The sequence below is a fragment of the Canis aureus genome, chromosome 22, assembly GCF_053574225.1.
Source record: "Canis aureus isolate CA01 chromosome 22, VMU_Caureus_v.1.0, whole genome shotgun sequence".
NCBI lineage: Eukaryota > Metazoa > Chordata > Mammalia > Carnivora > Canidae > Canis > Canis aureus.
In genome coordinates, this window is record NC_135632.1 from 183,897 (window position 1) to 193,667 (window position 9,771).

The 9,771-nt window shown below is 55.8% G+C and overlaps 2 long non-coding RNA genes across 4 annotated transcripts; both read right to left on the reverse strand.

The window, feature by feature from the left end:
- Nucleotides 1-28: 28 nt before the first annotated feature.
- On the reverse strand, nt 29-3,975 carry LOC144293616 (uncharacterized). Of its 3 annotated transcripts, none has more exons than XR_013360778.1 (4): nt 3,899-3,975; nt 3,622-3,726; nt 2,297-2,508; nt 29-2,185 (listed from the first exon to the last, which is right to left on the reverse strand). It is a non-coding gene; the product is annotated as an uncharacterized LOC144293616 (long non-coding RNA). The 3 variants fall into 3 exon arrangements; XR_013360779.1 differs by having other exon boundaries at nt 29-1,820; nt 1,980-2,185; nt 3,622-3,969; XR_013360777.1 differs by having other exon boundaries at nt 3,622-3,969.
- Nucleotides 3,965-7,460, reverse strand: LOC144293617 (uncharacterized). Its single transcript, XR_013360780.1, has 4 exons — nt 7,328-7,460; nt 6,065-6,254; nt 4,567-4,798; nt 3,965-4,059 (listed from the first exon to the last, which is right to left on the reverse strand). It is a non-coding gene; the product is annotated as an uncharacterized LOC144293617 (long non-coding RNA).
- Nucleotides 7,461-9,771: the final 2,311 nt, after the last annotated feature.

Here is a 9,771-nt window from a genome sequence, read left to right on the forward strand (position 1 = left end):
AAAATAAAAATAAATAGATAAACATTCATTGCATTGTATAGAAATGAAACAGTCTTTTATTAGATGGCTTCCGTCCCCAAACTCCGAGTACACACCATTATGAGCAAAAGAGATGAAAAAAATCCTTTCCTCCTTTGGAAACCGTGCTATTAGCTGCTTTTCCAAAGTCGGCCGTTCTGATCTGGTCCTGACTGTTCACGCGAGAAGCGACGACTTCCTGAAATACGTCGAAGTCCCTTTGTCTTACCTGGACTGAAATTTTTTTAAATTTTAATTTATTTTAATTTTTTAATTTTTTAAAATTTATTTATTTTTATTTTTTATTTTTTAATTTATTTTTTAATTTTTATTTAAATTTTTTTAATTTTAATTTTTTAAATGTTTTTTAAATTTTAATTTAAAAAATTTTTAATTTTATTTAAAAAATTTTTTTAATTTTTAAATAAAATTAAAATTTCAATTAAAAATTTTTTTAATTTTAATTTTTTGAACCACAGACCCGTCTCTCATCTTTGCAGGACAATGTATCTGGGTTGACCAGATGTTTTCTCAGTCTCATCTCTAACCAGTTTGTTCATGCCTTGTTCTAGTCCTGAAATAATCTTTTTTTTCCTGGTTTTTGACCAGAGTATATGACAAAAAATCCACATTAAGGAACATTTCTGCCTCTTTGAGATTTTCATCTTTAGATCATTAGGATAAGCAGCCCCCGCCCCCCCGCCCAACCCCATTTTTTTTGATGACGACTTTATTTAAGAGCATGATCTTGAATTAAAAAAAAGAAAAAGAAAAAAAAAAAAGAGCATGATCTTGGGCTGCACATTGGTTCATGTGACTACTAACTGATCCAGATGAACTTTACTGGAATGTAAATACTGCAGCCGGAAGGCAAGATCAAAACCATTCCCCGTACAGAAATGTTAATCTTTCTATTGCCAAGGGGAAACACAGCAGTTTCACGTGTAAGGCGATTTCATGCATTTTTACATTAAGTAGAATCTTGTGTCCATTTCGTACGGCTGCGCTCGTCTACGACGGGGGTAGGTGACGGCCCGAGGTGCCCAGAACCACCTGGCGCTCCCGTCCCAGGGTCGGTCCCACCGCAGACATTTGGGGGGAATCACTGTTCCGGCTACAAAATCAACCAATACCAAAACCACCTGAATTGTGTCACCAGGGGTGAAATGAAAACAGACGGCTTCTCCGCTTCCGTGTGTGTGCGGGACACGGTGGTGGGTCTCACAGCTTCACGCGAAGGAGCGAGAGAGCGGGTTAAGCCTCGTGAGCAGTCAGACCGTCACAGTTTATTTTTTAATGAAACAGACTCTCTGGATTTCTTCTGAGTGTTGGGAAATCACTGGGTGTTTTCATAAAGAAGTCGGTCTTTTTTTTTTTTTTTTTGAAGATTTTATTTATTCATGAGAGATGCAGAGAGAGAGAGGCAGAGACCCAGGCAGAGGGAGGAGCAGGCTCCATGCAGGGAGCCCGACGTGGGACTCGATCCCGGGTCTCCAGGATCACGCCCTGGGCCGAAGGCAGGCGCCAAACCGCTGAGCCCCCCAGGGGTCCCAGAAGTCAGTCTTTTCTGACTTATGAGACTGCTTGGACTTTCCCCGGGTCCTCCTGTCCCTGCGTCACGCTGACACGGAGCACTTGGGGGAGTCTGTGTCTTCCCGACCTCGGTGGCAAATGGAGAGACTGATGGCACGTGGAAGAGCCTAGGCCCTTCGGGATTCCCACGCTCCGGGCTGCGTCCTTGGCCGACTGGCCTCCCGCCGCCGCCAGCTCGGGCCCTCTCTCAGGCCGGGCCTGAAAATAGTCTATTTGCAGGAAACAGGGATCACCCATGGGTCAGATCAATCTTTTACGGAGTTTCTCTCACCTGGCCAGTCGATTGTTGGAGCTGATTGACCCAGAACCTTCTGGTTATTATAACCCCCTTCTGTCTCCACCCACGAAGGAAAACAATCATCTGTTACCCGGACGCCAGCGCGCCGACCACTTCCATTGGGCTCTCGGGGGCGCGGCCTGAGCGTCTGTATTTTAGAGTCTCTTCCAGAAGGTTCTAAGGTGCAGCCGGCGTTGAGAGCCGTGGAATCGGGTACTGGGACTTGGGAAGGAGCACAGGCCTGCAGCTCCCAGAGCCCAGCGGAGGCCCGTGAAGTCCTCCCTGAGCTCATCCTCCCTGTAAAGCAGAAGTTAAGGAAACAACCTCTCAGCATCGTCACAAGCGAGATGACGGGTCAGGCCCGTACCCTGCGCCACGCGTGCGCTCAGTGAGCGGAACGGCAGTTACCGTCTCAGGCACCAGAAGGAAATCTTGGCCTTTCCGTGGAAATAGCATCAGAGGGGATAGAAGACGTCCTGAGGCCTCTTTGGTGAAATATCTCCATCTTGCAAGGGTCGGTTTTGGTTTCCATTGATGGAAAACAAACAGATCCCGGCTGAAGCCTCCTCGTGAAGGAATGAATGGGCTGCCAGCCTCGGGTTGGGTTTTTTGTTTGTTTGCTATGAAAAATACGCAGTCGGAGGGACCCACAGGTGCTCACGGCGCTCGGTGCCTCTATTTCTACCACACACCCGGGGCCCTGGGCGCCCACTGCCCCATCTGAACTAATCCAGGGGGAAGACCAGCTTTTCAAGGTTGCAGGGTTCGGGGTTCCGAGGGCAAAGTTAGGTCCTGCCCTTTCAGCCGCGTATCGAAAACTAACTTCCGATCCCATATACAGCGAATCCCAAAACGACTGAAAACCAAAACCAAAGCCAAAAGAGGGGCTCACACTTGGCGCCGAAGGCAGCGTTTCTCCTCAGCTCGGGTCTTTTTGTTTTGATTTTGGTTGGGGAGGGGAAAGCCGGCCTCACCTACCCCGCCACCCGCCCCTGGCCTGGCCCTCAGCCCCCTCCAGGCCCCAGCCTCGCCCCCCAGGCCGCCCCCAGCACCCCCAGCCTCACCACCCAGGCCATCTCCCCCTTTAACCCCCCATCCTCGCCCCCCAGGCCGTCCCCCCCCTAACACCCCAGCCTCGCCCCCCAGGCCATCCCCCCCTCTAACCCCCAGCCTCACCCCCCAGTCCGCCCCCCCTCTAACCCCCCAGCCTCATCTCCCAGGCCGACCTCCTCCAACCCCCCAGCCTCACCCCCCAGGCCGTCCCCCTCCAACTCCCCAGCCTCACCCCTCAGTCCGCTCCCCTCGCCCCACAGGCCTTCCCCCTCACCCCCACCCCCCCACAGATCCCGGCCTCGCCCCCCAGGCCACGGGCGTGTGCGGACCTGTCTCGGGCATGACCTGGGAGCAGCTGCTGCCGCTCAGCCCTGGGAGGGAGAAACCCGAGCTCCCGCCAGAGCAGCCCGAGCTGGCAGGTCCCCAGGGGGGGCGGGGGGGGGTTGCCCCAGGAGCCCCCGAGCTCTGCGTCGGTTCTGCGTTTCTGAAGCGTCTGAACCTGTGCAGGAAGCTTGGGGGGTAGATGCGTCTGGGGGGGCGGGAGGGGGCGGTTCATTGTCAGCGGTGTGGGGGGGTGTTCTTTTCTTCTTCCTTGTCTTTTCCCATTTCTGCAGGGATTTGGCGACCTACAAAGGCTGAGGGATGTGAGCCCCCCAAAGCTGATCCCGAGGCGCCTCTACCTGCGGGCGTTGAAGCAAAGCGGTGGCTCCTTCCTGGAGGCCTCCTGGGTGCAGGTGCCCTGGCCTCGCAGCAGCCCAGGCGTCCTGGGATCGGGAGTGCGGGCCCTGCCGTGGAGACCCGGGAGGCTGCAGGTGCCCAGCTGCGTGCCCAGGTCACAGCTGGCGAGGGGCAGGCGGGTCCAGATCACCCCAGCGTGCAGGTGGCACCCGCTGTGCTCCCCAGGCCCTCTGTCTGCTGTCCCTGTCCCCGCCATTGCAGCCATGGCACGGGACAAACCTGCTCTGCACAGGAGGGACGTCGGGGCAAGTCAGGGCCTTCCTGGAAGTCGTGACCAGGCCACAGGGCTGGGCTGCCCGGCGGCGGGACCTGCTGCAGAGGGTCAGCCGGGCAGCGGCAGGCGGTGGGGTCGGTAGCCAGTCTGCTCCCCGAGCGTCAGTCTGCCAGGAGAAGGGAGGCTGAGGGGACTTGACGCCTGGCATCCGGGCCGGGGCCTCCCCTGAGGGTCGGGGGTCGGGGTAGGGGGCCGGGTGGCAGCTTGGAGGCCTCCTGCTCTGAGGCTGGGGGGGCCGATCTATTGAGACAAGGTTGGCGGGACCGTCAAGGGGTTGGAAGCGGTGCCCTGCCCGGGGCCGTCCCCATGGGGTGTGGATGCCTGTGGGTGCACGGGCCCTGACCGGGTGCTCTTGGGGACAAAGCCCGGGTTCCAGGACAGTCTGGGGCTCATCTCCCTAGGGTGTGGGGGAGCTGGCGCCCGGCCTCGCACACGCACAGCCCGCCGGGGCCCCTCCCACGGACGCCGACGGCCCTCAAGGCCAACAGCCCCCGCGGTGCCATCGTGCCAGCCGAAGGCCCGAGCGTCCGCCTTCCGCTGCAGTCGCCTCTCCGGGACCCTCGGTCCCAGAGCCTGGCTCGGAGCCGCACACGGAGGGAGCACCCACACCCACCTTCCAGAGACGTCGAGAAGGGCCCAGAGCCACCCCGGGGCTGGACCTCGGCCGCCTGGACTCGCGCGGGGCCTTCCAGGCCAAGCCACGAACCACGGTTTTCCTTCAGGTGGAGAAAGCGCCGGCGGGTGGCACCTGCGTGGCTTTTGCGGGTTCCCACAGGCTCCGCCGCTGACTGGCTGCGTGACCCTGGGCAAGTCACTTAGCCTCGTCAGCCACAGGGTGGTGATACCTAGAACAGCGGCAGCGGGGTGGGTTGTTGGAAGAGTTACACTGACTTAACCAACGTACGACGTCTGTCCCCGGGAAGGGCTTACTGAGCACTGGCTGGCTCCTGCCCCCACTACGAGTCGGATGACGAAGCAGCCCCGCGGCTCCCCGGGCCTCCCGCGTCTCGCTGTCCTCGCGGGTCAGCCTGGCGCGACCCCGTCTGTTTAATAGGGTTGCCACGAGGATGACGTAGTGCCGACACCTCCCGCGAAGTGCGTCGTAGGTGACTATTCCTTATGTGTTGCTTTAGCCTGGATTATCTGCGGGGGGGTGACTTGATTTTCAACCCCAAACGAGCCTCAAGACACGGGTAGCCCCGGGGGGCTCATCGGTTTAGCACCGCTTTTGGCCCAGGGCGTGACCCCGGGGTCCCGGGATCGAGTCCTGTGTCGGGCTCCCTGAATGGAGCCTGCTTCTCCCTCTGCCTGGGTCCCTGCCTCTCTCTCTCTCTGTCTCATGAATAAATAAATAAAATCTTTTAAAAAAAAAAAAAAAAGAGCCTCAAGACAGTGACCACGGCCGGCGCGGGTGCCTGGACCCTGCTCGCCGGCCTCAGCCTTTCCCAGCTGTAAAGTGGTCCCATAATAACCACTCCTGGAAGCTCAAGGACGTTACAAGGGAAAAATATACAATAACATACAAAGACTTTGAGCTCCTCTGAAGAGAGACGCACATAAATGGAAGGTGGTGCTCCAAGGTGGAGTAATCATGGGTTTCTCTCCCCTCTTTTTATTTAATTAGGAGAAAACCAGTCATTAGGAAGCCTGGTCTTGTTAAAGCTGTGGCCTGGGAAATCGTTCTCTTGGCACCTAATCAGGACTGGTGACCTGGCAGGTTTCAGCGGGGGACCGTCCCCCAGGCTCCGTGACAGGTCTGCAGATTGTGAGGACGGCCACGGCCCGCGGTGGCGGACGGTGGCTGGCGCAGAGCTGCAGGGGGGCCTGCTGGGCATCTGCTCCTGAGGAGGCTCAGCCAGGAGACCCCCCAGCTACACGACCCCCCACCTCGTCTGCGTGGCTGCCACAGACCCGCCCCACTGGGGTGACCTCAGGGCTCTGAATGCACCTTCCATTTGACCTTGTACCCCTAACTCAGTGCCCAGAAAAGGACATCTGCCCCCAAAGTGGGTCACAGCCGAGTAGGCCCCAGGGCGTGCGCCTGCCCCATGGTGGGCCCCGTTCAGAGGCAGCCCCCCCCGCTGCAGAGACTCCCCTGTGCAAGTCCTAACCTGCCCGATGTCCCGGATCCTCCTGCAGGAGGCCTCGCGCAGTCCTCCGGGTTGTCCCCGTCCTCTTCCTCTTCCGGACTCTTCGGGTGTCGGGTGTGCTCTGTTCGTGGGAGCCCAGGGAGGAGAGCAGGTGAGCAAGAGGCCACCCCCAATGGCATGGCTGGAAGTGCCAGCAGAATCAACTGTGCCTCTGGGAAGGGAAGGAAAAATGAAGAAGATGAAAACAGAGACTCTTAATCATAAGAAACAAACTGAGGGTCACAGGAGGGGAGGGGGTTGGGGAAATAGGGTAACTGGGGGATGGGCATGAAGGAGGGCGCGTGAAGTCATGAGCACTGGGTGTTATATCCAACACCTCTTGAATTCTACCTCTGAAACTAATAATACGCTATATTATATGTTAATTAATTGGATGTAAATAAATTTTTCAAAAAACAAGAAACAAAACAAAAAAAAAAGAATTAACTGTGCCGACCTCCCCTGGCGGCGTCCACAACGCCAGCAGGAGGCTTTCGGGAAAACCCCGAGAGGAGCAGTCCTATTTCCTGTTTATTTTAAACACACAGAAAATATCATAATAGCTGCACACGGAGCCACCACTCAGGTTGCCCGATGCTAACGTCCGACCTTAAATATCGTCTATACGTGTTCTCTAAAAGAAGCGGAAAAATAAATAAATAAATAAATAAATAAATAAATAAATAAATGAGGCGGAACTTGCAGATGCAGCAAAGGCCCCCTTTCCCCCGGGGTCACTGCTTTCCCTCCCTCCTCGGGGTCCCCACATCCCTTTATCATCTCACAGGGCCCTTTACCTGCATCACGGGTGGGTCTAGGTGACCCACAACCCGCTGCACTGTAGTACGGGAAGTGTAAATCCGTGCACGCACGTCTTCTCGCGCACGCCACGCACCGCAGCGACCCAGGGAGCACCCTGACCCCGTGTCCCCGGCTGCTGTGCCACCACCCGCCTCAGCCGCCATCATCTCGCACTGGGACCACTTGCTCCTGACCACAGCCGTCCAGGCGAAGTCGGCTCGCATTACCCCTTGGCTCAAACCCGCTAATGGGTCCTGATTAGCCTCGGAGTCAAAGTCCAAGTCCTGGCGGCCCACGCGGCCCTGTGTGGCCTCCACCCTCCTCGCCGTCCCCCCAGCCCCTGCCCCCCCTGGGCTCCGGCCACCCCGCGGCCCTGCTTGGCCCTGGCCTGCGTGCTCTCTGGCTCTGGCGCCTTCTCCACTTGCCCGCCGGGCAGACCCTCACCTGCTTCAGTTCTTCGCGGACTGTTCGCTCCTCGGGGAGCACAGCCCGGCACACCCTGTGCCCAGATGCGGCCTCTCCCCCGCTGACGGCTCTCTTCCCTGCTGGGTTGCTCTTCTCCCACGGCACTCGCTTTCTGGCAAATTAAGCCTTTCTTATTACACTTGTTATTTATTGCCTATGTTTTCCTGCTGGGATGTGAGGTCAGGTCCCCCCAAAATGGGAATTTCTATTTTTGCCCACGGATGTTTCCTTGATCCCTACAACGGTGCCCAGCACGTAGGTGCCCCGTGCTTGTTGAATGATGCAATGAATGAAGGATTGAATGACTGGATGAATGAATCTGAGCATTTCATGCTGGAGAGGGTCCAGAACTTTCATCAGATTTTCCCAAAAAGGATGGGGACCACGGTCATAGGAAACCAACAAGTTTGCTGGAAATGTTGGCTTGCCAGGTAGCCTGCCGAAGGGAGCAGAGGTCATGAGGAGGTCGTTCTCCTTCCCTGACGCGCGTCCCCTGGAGAACTACCATGGTAATAACTGCTGGGACCTCCTTCCGCAAGCTTGGCACCGAGTGTCCCTGGAGCCAGCCCTGGCCGATGAGGTGGGGAGCCAGGGATGCCGTGCTGGAGAGTGTGGGCAGGAGCTTTGGCAGTGGGCCGGCTCCGGAGAAGCTGTAATTTTCTTTACCTCTTCTGTGTCTGGGGGCAGAGGCTGAACGTGGCCAGAGCCTCCTGAGCTTCCTTGGGTGAGCTAGGCAAGGTGCCCAGACCAACAGGAGCTGCTTCCTGCCTTGTGGGCTCCGAGCCGAGGCAAGGAGCAAGGCCGGGAAATCTTGTAAGAGCCCCAAGGAGAGGAGACCAGACATCGGCCTTTGATGCAGAGAGACCGAGAGAGAGATAATAGGTGAGTGGAGGTGGGGGGGGCACCTGGAAAGCAAAAAGATACCCAAGGCCATCTGGAGGTGATAGTGGGAGTGGATTGGAGGTGAGTCAGCCCGCTCTCAGGGTAGTTAAAAGACAAGTGGGTAATTGTGGGTGCAGCCGGCGGGTCACACACAGAAAATGAGGAACAAGTGGTTAATTGGGCCCACAAGCCCAGGATCCCGCCTGTAATTAGCAAATTGCAGGGCTTTGATATTTGCTTTGGGAACAACTTATGTAGTAAATTGTAGGGAGCCTGGGAGGTGACCCTGTGTCTCTACTCCCTAAAGTATTTTCTCACAAACACTTGTAGGCAGTGCACACGTGAACAGAAGCCTGGCATCGGGGTGAGGGTGCTTGCACCTTCCCGCAGGCCGACGCAGCCGCAGGTACTTGCCGTGTTCCCCTTTAGTCTTGTTTACAGTTTTGCCAGCTCAGGCTGAAGTTGAGGCCGCTTTCCCGGGCATGGGCCCCCCCTGCTCACGCACGGTTTCCCATCTTCCTGTGAGCCACAGCCCGTAGTGCAGAGCTCCTGGCCAGAGATGGACCTCAGGGGGCTGTGGGGAATTCCAGCGCAGGTGCCATTCCGAGGGCCGGGGGAGACCAGCATCCCAATGCTGCTGAAATGTGTCCACGGAGACGGCCCGTGCTGGTCCCGGATCAGAGACCGGCCTTCACAGGTTCCTATCTGTGTTCACCACTGCAAGCTTCCGAGGGATTCTAACTCCAGCAAAGCCGGGAAGTATAGGGAAGTTGCTTTGGGAGTACCTTGGTAACACCTTATAAATGGACCACAGGTGCCCAGAACCTGGTGAGGACATGTTTGGGAAGAATACTATGTAAAAGCGTCGGGAGACCTGGGTTTGAGTTTGGGTTCTCGCCTCTTTGTTGGGTCTTGTCCAGTTACTTAAATACATGTGCTTCCTCTTTGTCATTTATTGGTCTATTTTTATTGACTTATTTTTCTCTTGGTTATGGGTGAACATTTTCTTGCTCCTTTATGTGCCTCATAATTTTTTAATTACGTGGTAGATGCCGTGTGACTGTCTCGTTACGTATTTGGACTTTGCTATCTTCGTTTAGTTAGGCTTCGTTTCGGCAGGCAGTTCATTTACTCCTGAAATGGTTTGATCCCTTTGAGTCTTGGCTTTAAGCGTGGCTATGCGGAGTCGACAGTAACCTTCAGTCCAACAGTGGTTCAGCCGCTTTGCTCAAAGATGACTCCTCTGGGGTCTCGGTTGAATGCCCCCGGCGTCACCAAGGCCTCACTCACCCCCTTGGCTGGTGAGTACACCACCATTTCCATACCTTGTGAGAGCCGTGGGTCATTCCGCTCACTACTCTCTGGTCATTTCTTTTGCCTGGTCTGTGGAATTTCGCATTATACACACATGGCCTGATATTTAGCGGACTCATGAGGGTATCTCAGCAGACAGATGATGTTCTTTTGCTGGGTAGCTCCTCTCCTTTCTGGAAGTGTTATCCTGAACTCCTGGCCACCTCAGCTTCTCCATCCCCGGCCTC